Here is a 13,460-nt window from a genome sequence, read left to right as displayed (position 1 = left end):
ATTGGTGTATATCAATTAGCTGGTTTTGTACTTTTAAACCACAGCCTGTTACAATAGGTTGACCTTGCCAGTAGTATAAGTATAATATCTTATGTTATTACTTTGTGTACACACACTTGCTTACTTATATTATATTTGGCTGTAAACAAAAGCTAAATACTTAGAGAGAATAATGGATAATTAACATTGTATTACTTATAAAGCCTACTCCCCACAGTGTGTAATTTCTTCTGCTGGCTGTGTTCACTTAAGCTTATCAATAGCCTTGACTCAAGTATAAAAAAATTCAGTATAGGTGTGGACACAACAGCCAAAATCAGCGATGCTGAAATAGGGGTAAAGGAGATAGTTTTAAACAATTTTAGACACTCTAGCAGTTAAAAGGGATCATTGGAAACAATTTAAAGGGGAGAAATTTTGGGGTAAACTGTCCCTTTTAACACTATACTGTCACCACTCTAAAGCAGAAATAAACCTGTGATACCCCCTTTCACATAAGAACATAAATCACACAGATACATTGATGCACACATACACATTAACACACATACACCCACACACAAAAATATAACATCTTTCTTATTGTTTACATAGTTCAGCTGGAAAACTACTTCAAAATGGCAAAACTATATAAAGAAAATAAATCCTCTGGAGCAGCATTCAGAAAGAGACGTGCAGAGAACAAAAAGCTGGGAAGCAGATGTCTGGAGATTTAAAGAAGTACTTGACCTCTCACAAAATCAGAAAGCAAGATGCTCCTGCTTCAGAACCAGTTTCCAATCTATGAAACGATCCAGTAGACATAGATATTGATGAAGAATCTTCAGCATCAGCTGCATCATACAGACAGCCCATCACAGTCCAAGACGCTGCAAATCTGGGTGATGCAAACGCAGAGGAAAGACAAGAACAAGGAGATGATGAGCAACCTTCAACATCATCTGCATCATATATACACTCTCATGAAAAGACTATTGATACAGAAGGATCAAGTGATGAAGAAGGAGAAGAACTGGTGCAGAAGGAACAATCTTCTACTTTGGAGACTCTTGATTTGTCTGATCCAGCTGCTCTCACCACCTCACTAAGGGATGCTATTGTCAGGAAAGGTCCTGCAAAGCAAAAAACAAATGTGGTTTTTACCAAAGATGCATTGTTATGGTATAACCCGGATATCAAGGGTTAATACCTGATGAAAGATGCCCTGAATACGGGATCAGCAACACACGAACCCAGTTAATTCCCCCAAACACGAGACCAAGCTCCATCTTAAGGGTAAAACAGAATGTGTTTTATTGAGGGCTATATGCCCAGTATTTATGCAAGTCTCCCACCTGGTTGACACTCCCTAGGAGACAAGATGGGGATTGGAAGAAGATAGTACATTAGATAGAGGGAAGACGCCCTTTTACAGGATACAAAAGAATTGCATTACTTAACCAAATAAACAATTAAACACAAGAAAACAATGGAGTCCTTCTTCACACCTGGCAGTCTGACTCTGGAGGTGATTAAACAATGTGAACGCTTATCACTTAAACTTAATTACAGTAAACAATAGCTGATGCCAGGAAACCTGTCTTTAGAAAATAGTTTCTCAAAACTGAACAAAGTTAACCCTTCCAGTACTGACAGAGGGGTCTGTCACACGGCTCCCTCCTGGTGGGATATTCCGGCAGACCCGGCTTGACCCTTTGGCGGGTCAACTTGGGGATGACCGGACTAGGAGGTGGTAGGAATGTCAGTTTGCCGGGACAATCCATCTGCATTCCTGTTATGAGAGAGAATTCCTGTCCGTATAAATAAGGGTTCAACTTCTTCAGTGCCCAGACCAGGGCTAAACAGTCATTCAAGTTTTTGATTTCAGAGACGCTTCTTTCCAGTTGGAGACAAATCTCATCGGCTTCTTTACGAGTTTTTCTACTTTGAAACGCGTTGAGGCTTTTTGGACTGTCAGAGGATCCGTACTGTTTCATAGTGACGATATCGGCATTGGGGCTCTTAAACACAGCGATTGCTATTTTGAGTCACGAGTACGGATGCCTGTAAGGAACTGATACACTGGTCCCGGTATCACTATCTGGAGGGACTTTTTCAGGATTTGTAAAGACTCATTCTGTATTTTTTTTCTAAGTTTTGGAAATACTTTCCCCTTCCCACGTTGGGACCACAGCTCTGACTCTTTAATGATTCCTGCCCATTGGAGAGATTATTTCTAACTTCTACCTGCAGCTGGATGTCCTGCACTTTCTTGCATATGCTTGCAGCAGTAGCACGTCTTAGCTACTGTCAAAAAGAATGCTGCAACTTTATCACACCGCAAGAAACCGGCTGACCTCCTCTTCAGGAGATGCAGGAAACACCCTCATGGAGTATTTCCAGAGCCTCCTCTGGTGCCGGAAGAAGCCCTGGAAATACTCCACCAGAATGCCAGTAGATTTTGTGGAATGCACAAAGTGAAGACAAGCTGAGAGATACGTTATTTACAAGATTCTTCTTCAACAGATGAGTAAAAAAAATGTTTCAGCAAAGCTATATGCAACAACAGAAGTGGCCATCTGCTGCTGGGAAGAAATCCACAGCTGATTTGGGTGCAGGCAAATAACTTCCTCAAGCTCAGGTAAACATTGTCATCAGCTGTACAGCACTACAGGACAGGAGACTAATAATATAGCTTCATGTGATAGCCTGAGTGATAGCTTTCCAAATAGACTTTACCTTAGCTATAAACAGAAGCCTTTTGTCTGTAAAGAGCCTGAAACCAATGGACCAGCAGAAAAGATCCAGAGTTCAGGCTTCCAAAAGCTTTATCTGCCACCAATATCTTCACATACAAAAATCAACAAAAATTCAAACAGTCAATCAGTACAGACTGTAAAAGACAAACATATGTTTAGAAAGGAACAACATGGCTTAGTTTAGGACATTGCTATTGTACCACAAAAAAAGACCCAGCTCTCAGGCAAATACAATACATCTCTGCCACCAATTTCTTCACATACAAAAACAAAGATTTAAACAGTCAATCAGTACAGACTGTAAGATATGAAAATATGACTATAGAGGCACATGACTTAGTTCAGGGCAGCATTGAGGTCATTGCTAATGTACAAGAAACAAAGATCCAGCTCTCAGGCAAATTAAAGCCATGCCTGCCATAAATTTCTTCAAAACATGGCTTAGTTCAGGGCCTTGAGGCCATTGCTAATGTACCAAAAGATAAGATTCACCTCTTAGGCAAATACAAGCCATGTCTGCCACCAACTAGTTCTAATGACAAAGTCAACAAGGAGTCTAATATCAAACAGGAACAGACTGTAACCAACAAAACCATGACCAAAAAGCCACAACCTGGCATAGCATAGAACCTACAGTCCACTGCCAATGCACTAGAAGAAAGGATCCAAAGCTTAGGCTTATATAAGCCATTTCTGCCACCAATTACATGAAGTCTAATATGAAACCAATACAAACAGCAAAAAACAAAACCATGACCAGAAAGACTCAGAATGGCTTAGTAAGGAACCAAAATGTGCCCCAAAGGGTCATTGAGGCCATAGGTACCAAAAAATGTATATTCAGCAGAACAGGAGGTATAATATTAGATCCCAAGACACAGAATTGAATACACCTATTAAATTTGTCTCTGGAGTCCATAAACACTATCACAGACTCCATCTCCAGACTTTACTATATCAGCTCCATTAATATCACCAAGCTGTAAAAATGGTTAATTTCTTTTTGAAGCATTTCAGGATGGTGGCATTGCTAGCTTTCCTAATAGACTTTACCTTGTAAATAGCTACAAACAGAAGCCTTTTTTCTGAGCCTGAGACCAATGGACCAGCAGAAAAGATCCAGAGTTCAGGCTTCCAAAGCCTTATCTGCCACCAATATCTTCACATACAAAAATCAACAAAAATTCAAAAAATCAGTACAGACTGTAAAAGACAAACATATATTTAGAAGGCACAACATGGCTTAGTTTAAGGCATTGCTATTGTACCACAAAAAAGACCCAGCTCTCCGGCAAATACAATACATCTCTGCCACCAATTTCTTCACATACAAAGATTTAAACAGTCAATCAGTACAGACTGTAAGATACGAAAATATGACTAGAGAGGCACATGGCTTAGTTCAGGGCAGCATTGAGGCAATTGCTAATGTACAAAAAACAAAGACCCAGCTCTCAGGCAAATTCAAGCCATGTCTGCCATAAATTTCTTCAAAACATGGCTTAGTTCAGGGCCTTGAGGCCATTGCTAATGTACCAAAAGATAAGATTCACCTCTTAGGCAAATACAAGCCATGTCTGCCACCAATTAGTTCCAATTTCACTAATCCAATTATCTTGTAATTTTTGTATTTCTACCTCTTTCAGATGTAGCTCTTGTAAAAAAATAACATCTGGCTTCTGGCGCTTTAACATTTTTAGCACCTTCTTTCTTTTAATAGGGGAGGTAACCCCTCCCACATCACAAAATTTCAACATTTAATTTTAATGTATATATTAAAGACCACAATCACATACACTTGACTTCCTACCTCTCTGTCAGGGAGTAGGTTACTTCTCTCCTTTTGCGCGCTGGACATGTCTACCGCGCCTGGTGTTCCCTGGCGGTCGCCCAACCCAGTACTGACCAGGCCCAGCCCTGCTCCACTTCCGAGATCGTACGGGATCGGGTGTTCAAGACCGCTCGGCGGTAGACCTGCAACAAACAATACAAAACCATAAAAAAAAAAAAAAAAATTAAAAAAAAAAAATGGATCTCTCCCCTTTTTACAATCAGAATAAATAACAAGCATCTCTCGCGTCATCCTTAAAACCATGATAATTTAGAAATAAACATCCTATTCCAATTATCGTACCTCTACACCCTTTTCTGTACAATATTTTTTAGCTTCTGTTGGTGTATTTAATGCAATCACATTCCCTTCTGAGAAAATTACAATTTTGGCTGGGTATCTCAAGTTTGCCTGAATTCCTGCCTTAATTAAGCTTGTGCAGTATGGTGCCATTGCCTTTCTCTTTGAGGAGGTCTCCGTTGAGAAATCCTGAAACAGAAAGACCGGATTCATTCCTATCTTGAACCCTTGAATTTTCCTATAATGCCTCATTATCTGAACCTTGTGTTGAAAATTTAAATATTTAATTACCACCATCCTTGGGCGGAGATTACCTTCCTGGGACTCCCTTACTGATCCTGTTCTATGCGCGCTCTCTACATGAATTTTTTCTGTTAACTGCATCCCTAACAATTGTGGTAGGGTAACTGAAGCGAATAATACCAAATCTTGATACTCGCTCAGCTCAGGTAATCCAATTATGCGGATATTATTCCTACGAGACCTGTCTTCCAGATCTTCTAGTTTAGATTGCATCATTTTTATTTTACTCTCATAGTTAAACCAATTTATATCTTGTATGTTTTGTCTGTCCTCTACCACTGAAATTCTTTCTTCTACTTCTAAAATCCTGTTTGAAAAAGATCTAATCTCTGAGGATAGAGTGGCTATATCCTTTTTAACCGATTCAAATTGGGGCAAGATCATTTCTGCAAGTTGGTTAAGTGTCATCTGCTTCTCTGTACCTGATAATTGGGGGTCCATACTATCCTCAAGACCTGTCTCTTGTGCTGTTTTGTTTTTTTTATCTTTCTTGGGGGGCATCGCGGGAGACCTAACTTTGAGGTTAGGAATATATCTCTCCATGGGGTGTGTAAAAGTGTAATGTCGTAAGTGACAATTTAATAGAGTGTGAAAGATGTGGAAGAAGGAAAAAAAAAAAAAAAAAGTTAAATGAGAGAAGTAATCCACTCTCTACTAAACAAAAATAGATCCAGTGCACCTTTTAACTAATAGTGCTATATGTATACTTGCAGCCGTAACTGCACTGCTCAAAAAGTTGCAGAAAGTAAAAAACAGTAAGAAAAAGTAAAAATTTTACTAGTCCAGGTGCTCCCGCTAAGGGGTCCTGGTGGGACTAGTGGTGCCTATAAGTTGTGAAATGTGAGACTAAGGTGTTCTTAGAAAATTCACCGCAGGCTGCTGGTCTCCCTGACTGCCCTCTGTCCAGTCAGCTCAGAGTGTGCTCTCTCCCCCGTATCCCTTTATCCAATCTTTACATTTAATGGTCTTACAATGTTATATACTATTTCCTCTAAACATCGTATTGTCTAAACTATGTGTTCTGTTAGCGTGTTCCTAAGTCTTAAAGTTAAATCTAACACCTGTGGGAGATCTTTCTTGATTATCCTACTATAGTTGTTGGTGCCTAAACCTTGTGTAGTATGGAATCAGTGGTCTTCCTAGCTACGCATTAACTAATACTGTAACCAGAGTCTTCTCCTTTCAGAATAATTCCACCTGTAATCCACTGTAGCCTACTATAGTCAGTTGTGGGGTGCTCTTCCGTTAGTGCAAACTGCTATGTCTCCTCAAAATCAGGAATTTCGGGGGATTTCTCAAATCTTATAATCTTAGGACTCTAATTAAGAGAGTAGATATATCCATTCCCCAACTGTGAATACAACTTCCCTAGAAATACATTAACAGCATCCTTAAAAAAAAAAATCTTTTTTTTTTCTTTTCTCTCTCCTTCCCTTTTTTTTTTTTTTTTTTTAACAATTTCAGGTTCTCTCTTATTCCTTGAAAGTCATCTCTGCCCTGCAGAGGATGTCCAGCAAAAGGAAAGAATAGGAAACACCCCTTCTTATGTTCTTGGTTGGGGGTTAAAATACTGCAGGACCTTTTTAGTTGTTTTACATAAGCACCCAGATTAGTAAAAGCAGATATATCTTCTCAAAGTCATGTGTATCAGGCAATGTATATATTAACAAGGGTCTCTGTGAAGTTTAAAGTGTATCCTGGTATATCAGTCAGTGCTCGTCTACAATGTTTTAGGAAAGAAATAGGCAAAGCAAAGCAGGGTTAGAAAGCGGCATATTCTGAGTCTTATTTCACACAGAACTATTATACACTCCTTCTTGCAGGCCTGATTTTAATACTCCATCGTAGTGCTGCCTGGCATAAACTTGGGCTACTGGCCACCACTCATCAATTCTCCAACCCAAAGTTTATAATCCCAGCAAAAGTAAAGCAGAAGATGCAAGCATGTGTTAAATTGTTAGTCACAAGCAAGGCGAAAACAGAGTTAATAAACAGATCCTGTCTCAGGCTTGTCTCCCATCCAGCTATTGAATGCTGCTTCTATCAGGTCTGGTTTAATTGCTTCTAACCCATCAATTTAATTGCAGCCTCGCAATGCTGTTTAATGAAACCTTGCATAGCGGTCCACCACTCTCCGTATCTCTCACACAGGGAAGACAACCCCGGTATACATACAGTAATACAGCCCGCTTGCAAATCCCTTAAAATGTCTTGTAGTTGAGCACGATGTGTGTAGTCACTTTGTACCTTGATCACATACCCAGCACATACTTCTTAAGATACTCCACTCCCCCTGCCCGTCCCAGCAGCCACAACCTCCGGGGCTAGCAACCAACCCTTTACCGGTACCTCATTAGGGTGTATACCCTCTCTGCTTTCCTCGACGTTGCAGCCTCCTTCACCTCGTTGCGGTTTAGGATAGAATGGCACTCACGACCTGCGGTGGTATGTATACCCTGTTAGCCGCGCTAACTCCGCTCCTTGCTTTTGGTGCTTCCACGGGGGCTAGTTGCGTTTACAGCCTGGTCTGTGACTGCCGCTTGACGGGAGACTTCCAGCTTACGGCAACAGGGGAGTCGGCTTTGGAGCTGGGTATGTGGAAAAACGCCCACTGGCGTACGGCTCACCACTCGAGCCAACTTGCTCTGGTATGACTTCCGCCGCTGTTTTCCCAAAAGAGATCCGGGCCACACGATGTCTGTGTCGGCCAAGGACACAACACAGCTTGGGGAGATCGAACGTAGGCCCTTAGTGTCGAGCCTGTAGCTAGCACTCCTCACCTCGGCTAGCTCCACCCCCGGAAGTCGATGGTAACAAATATTTAGTTGCACAAATAAATAAATCTCACTGAAAAAAAATTGGAATCTGTGATACAGGCCTGTATCACAGAGTCCAAATTTTTTTTTTCAATGAGACAGTTTTATTTTTTTAACTATTACTAAATATTATTAATATATTTGTTTACAGCTTTCTTATGGCTAAAAACATAGCCATAACAGCAACAGACCCTCACCACAATTAACCATATACATTTTTTTTTACAAAATACAATTAACATTATACTAGGTGGACTGCACTAAACCTAAATGTACTAACACCCAATGCAACTACACTAAAGGGACAGTAGTACATTGTACACTTTTTTTCCATTAATGTATTTTCAATGACTTGTTATACCAGTTGTATAGATTGTTTGAGAAATTGCATTTTAAGGTTTATTGGTGTATATCAATTAGCTGGTTTTGTACTTTTAAACCACAGCCTGTTACAATAGGTTGACCTTGCCAGTAGTATAAGTATAATATCTTATGTTATTACTTTGTGTACACACACTTGCTTACTTATATTATATTTGGCTGTAAACAAAAGCTAAATACTTAGAGAGAATAATGGATAATTAACATTGTATTACTTATAAAGCCTACTCCCCACAGTGTGTAATTTCTTCTGCTGGCTGTGTTCACTTAAGCTTATCAATAGCCTTGACTCAAGTATAAAAAAATTCAGTATAGGTGTGGACACAACAGCCAAAATCAGCGATGCTGAAATAGGGGTAAAGGAGATAGTTTTAAACAATTTTAGACACTCTAGCAGTTAAAAGGGATCATTGGAAACAATTTAAAGGGGAGAAATTTTGGGGTAAACTGTCCCTTTTAACACTATACTGTCACCACTCTAAAGCAGAAATAAACCTGTGATACCCCCTTTCACATAAGAACATAAATCACACAGATACATTGATGCACACATACACATTAACACACATACACCCACACACAAAAATATAACATCTTTCTTATTGTTTACATAGTTCAGCTGGAAAACTACTTCAAAATGGCAAAACTATATAAAGAAAATAAATCCTCTGGAGCAGCATTCAGAAAGAGACGTGCAGAGAACAAAAAGCTGGGAAGCAGATGTCTGGAGATTTAAAGAAGTACTTGACCTCTCACAAAATCAGAAAGCAAGATGCTCCTGCTTCAGAACCAGTTTCCAATCTATGAAACGATCCAGTAGACATAGATATTGATGAAGAATCTTCAGCATCAGCTGCATCATACAGACAGCCCATCACAGTCCAAGACGCTGCAAATCTGGGTGATGCAAACGCAGAGGAAAGACAAGAACAAGGAGATGATGAGCAACCTTCAACATCATCTGCATCATATATACACTCTCATGAAAAGACTATTGATACAGAAGGATCAAGTGATGAAGAAGGAGAAGAACTGGTGCAGAAGGAACAATCTTCTACTTTGGAGACTCTTGATTTGTCTGATCCAGCTGCTCTCACCACCTCACTAAGGGATGCTATTGTCAGGAAAGGTCCTGCAAAGCAAAAAACAAATGTGGTTTTTACCAAAGATGCATTGTTATGGTATAACCCGGATATCAAGGGTTAATACCTGATGAAAGATGCCCTGAATACGGGATCAGCAACACACGAACCCAGTTAATTCCCCCAAACACGAGACCAAGCTCCATCTTAAGGGTAAAACAGAATGTGTTTTATTGAGGGCTATATGCCCAGTATTTATGCAAGTCTCCCACCTGGTTGACACTCCCTAGGAGACAAGATGGGGATTGGAAGAAGATAGTACATTAGATAGAGGGAAGACGCCCTTTTACAGGATACAAAAGAATTGCATTACTTAACCAAATAAACAATTAAACACAAGAAAACAATGGAGTCCTTCTTCACACCTGGCAGTCTGACTCTGGAGGTGATTAAACAATGTGAACGCTTATCACTTAAACTTAATTACAGTAAACAATAGCTGATGCCAGGAAACCTGTCTTTAGAAAATAGTTTCTCAAAACTGAACAAAGTTAACCCTTCCAGTACTGACAGAGGGGTCTGTCACACGGCTCCCTCCTGGTGGGATATTCCGGCAGACCCGGCTTGACCCTTTGGCGGGTCAACTTGGGGATGACCGGACTAGGAGGTGGTAGGAATGTCAGTTTGCCGGGACAATCCATCTGCATTCCTGTTATGAGAGAGAATTCCTGTCCGTATAAATAAGGGTTCAACTTCTTCAGTGCCCAGACCAGGGCTAAACAGTCATTCAAGTTTTTGATTTCAGAGACGCTTCTTTCCAGTTGGAGACAAATCTCATCGGCTTCTTTACGAGTTTTTCTACTTTGAAACGCGTTGAGGCTTTTTGGACTGTCAGAGGATCCGTACTGTTTCATAGTGACGATATCGGCATTGGGGCTCTTAAACACAGCGATTGCTATTTTGAGTCACGAGTACGGATGCCTGTAAGGAACTGATACACTGGTCCCGGTATCACTATCTGGAGGGACTTTTTCAGGATTTGTAAAGACTCATTCTGTATTTTTTTTCTAAGTTTTGGAAATACTTTCCCCTTCCCACGTTGGGACCACAGCTCTGTCTCTTTAATGATTCCTGCCCATTGGAGAGATTATTTCTAACTTCTACCTGCAGCTGGATGTCCTGCACTTTCTTGCATATGCCTGCAGCAGTAGCACGTCTCAGCTACTGTCAAAAAGAATGCTGCAACTTTATCACACCGCAAGAAACCGGCTGACCTCCTCTTCAGGAGATGCAGGAAACACCCTCATGGAGTATTTCCAGAGCCTCCTCTGGTGCCGGAAGAAGCCCTGGAAATACTCCACCAGAATGCCAGTAGATTTTGTGGAATGCACAAAGTGAAGACAAGCTGAGAGATACGTTATTTACAAGATTCTTCTTCAACAGATGAGTAAAAAAAATGTTTCAGCAAAGCTATATGCAACAACAGAAGTGGCCATCTGCTGCTGGGAAGAAATCCACAGCTGATTTGGGGGCAGGCAAATAACTATTCCTCAAGCTCAGGTAAACATTGTCATCAGCTGTACAGCACTACAGGACAGGAGACTAATAATATAGCTTCATGTGATAGCCTGAGTGATAGCTTTCCAAATAGACTTTACCTTAGCTATAAACAGAAGCCTTTTGTCTGTAAAGAGCCTGAAACCAATGGACCAGCAGAAAAGATCCAGAGTTCAGGCTTCCAAAAGCTTTATCTGCCACCAATATCTTCACATACAAAAATCAACAAAAATTCAAACAGTCAATCAGTACAGACTGTAAAAGACAAACATATGTTTAGAAAGGAACAACATGGCTTAGTTTAGGACATTGCTATTGTACCACAAAAAAAGACCCAGCTCTCAGGCAAATACAATACATCTCTGCCACCAATTTCTTCACATACAAAAACAAAGATTTAAACAGTCAATCAGTACAGACTGTAAGATATGAAAATATGACTATAGAGGCACATGACTTAGTTCAGGGCAGCATTGAGGTCATTGCTAATGTACAAGAAACAAAGATCCAGCTCTCAGGCAAATTAAAGCCATGCCTGCCATAAATTTCTTCAAAACATGGCTTAGTTCAGGGCCTTGAGGCCATTGCTAATGTACCAAAAGATAAGATTCACCTCTTAGGCAAATACAAGCCGTGTCTGCCACCAACTAGTTCTAATGACAAAGTCAACAAGGAGTCTAATATCAAACAGGAACAGACTGTAACCAACAAAACCATGACCAAAAAGCCACAACCTGGCATAGCATAGAACCTACAGTCCACTGCCAATGCACTAGAAGAAAGGATCCAAAGCTTAGGCTTATATAAGCCATTTCTGCCACCAATTACATGAAGTCTAATATGAAACCAATACAAACAGCAAAAAACAAAACCATGACCAGAAAGACTCAGAATGGCTTAGTAAGGAACCAAAATGTGCCCCAAAGGGTCATTGAGGCCATAGGTACCAAAAAATGTATATTCAGCAGAACAGGAGGTATAATATTAGATCCCAAGACACAGAATTGAATACACCTATTAAATTTGTCTCTGGAGTCCATAAACACTATCACAGACTCCATCTCCAGACTTTACTATATCAGCTCCATTAATATCACCAAGCTGTAAAAATGGTTAATTTCTTTTTGAAGCATTTCAGGATGGTGGCATTGCTAGCTTTCCTAATAGACTTTACCTTGTAAATAGCTACAAACAGAAGCCTTTTTTCTGAGCCTGAGACCAATGGACCAGCAGAAAAGATCCAGAGTTCAGGCTTCCAAAGCCTTATCTGCCACCAATATCTTCACATACAAAAATCAACAAAAATTCAAAAAATCAGTACAGACTGTAAAAGACAAACATATATTTAGAAGGCACAACATGGCTTAGTTTAAGGCATTGCTATTGTACCACAAAAAAGACCCAGCTCTCCGGCAAATACAATACATCTCTGCCACCAATTTCTTCACATACAAAGATTTAAACAGTCAATCAGTACAGACTGTAAGATACGAAAATATGACTAGAGAGGCACATGGCTTAGTTCAGGGCAGCATTGAGGCAATTGCTAATGTACAAAAAACAAAGACCCAGCTCTCAGGCAAATTCAAGCCATGTCTGCCATAAATTTCTTCAAAACATGGCTTAGTTCAGGGCCTTGAGGCCATTGCTAATGTACCAAAAGATAAGATTCACCTCTTAGGCAAATACAAGCCATGTCTGCCACCAATTAGTTCCAATTTCACTAATCCAATTAGCTTGTAATTTTTGTATTTCTACCTCTTTCAGATGTAGCTCTTGTAAAAAAATAACATCTGGCTTCTGGCGCTTTAACATTTTTAGCACCTTCTTTCTTTTAATAGGGGAGGTAACCCCTCCCACATTCCACAACACAAAATTCAACATTTAATTTTAATGTATATATTAAAGACCACAATCACATACACTTGACTTCCTACCTCTCTGTCAGGGAGTAGGTTACTTCTCTCCTTTTGCGCGCTGGACATGTCTACCGCGCCTGGTGTTCCCTGGCGGTCGCCCAACCCAGTACTGACCAGGCCCAGCCCTGCTCCACTTCCGAGATCGTACGGGATCGGGTGTTCAAGACCGCTCGGCGGTAGACCTGCAACAAACAATACAAAACCATAAAAAAAAAAAAAAAATTAAAAAAAAAAATGGATCTCTCCCCTTTTTACAATCAGAATAAATAACAAGCATCTCTCGCGTCATCCTTAAAACCATGATAATTTAGAAATAAACATCCTATTCCAATTATCGTACCTCTACACCCTTTTCTGTACAATATTTTTTAGCTTCTGTTGGTGTATTTAATGCAATCACATTCCCTTCTGAGAAAATTACAATTTTGGCTGGGTATCTCAAGTTTGCCTGAATTCCTGCCTTAATTAAGCTTGTGCAGTATGGTGCCATTGCCTTTCTCTTTGAGGAGGTCTCCGTTGAGAAATCCTGAAAC

The 13,460-nt window shown here is 40.1% G+C and overlaps 2 pseudogenes; both read right to left on the bottom strand.

The window, feature by feature from the left end:
- Window positions 1-4,595: 4,595 nt before the first annotated feature.
- LOC128651087 (uncharacterized) lies at window positions 4,596-4,712 on the bottom strand (annotated as a pseudogene).
- An 8,280-nt stretch (window positions 4,713-12,992) lies between these two features.
- LOC128651086 (uncharacterized) lies at window positions 12,993-13,109 on the bottom strand (annotated as a pseudogene).
- Window positions 13,110-13,460: the final 351 nt, after the last annotated feature.

Source organism: Bombina bombina, chromosome 2, assembly GCF_027579735.1.
Source record: "Bombina bombina isolate aBomBom1 chromosome 2, aBomBom1.pri, whole genome shotgun sequence".
Lineage (NCBI taxonomy): Eukaryota > Metazoa > Chordata > Amphibia > Anura > Bombinatoridae > Bombina > Bombina bombina.
This window is presented reverse-complemented; position numbering and strand designations above follow the sequence as displayed.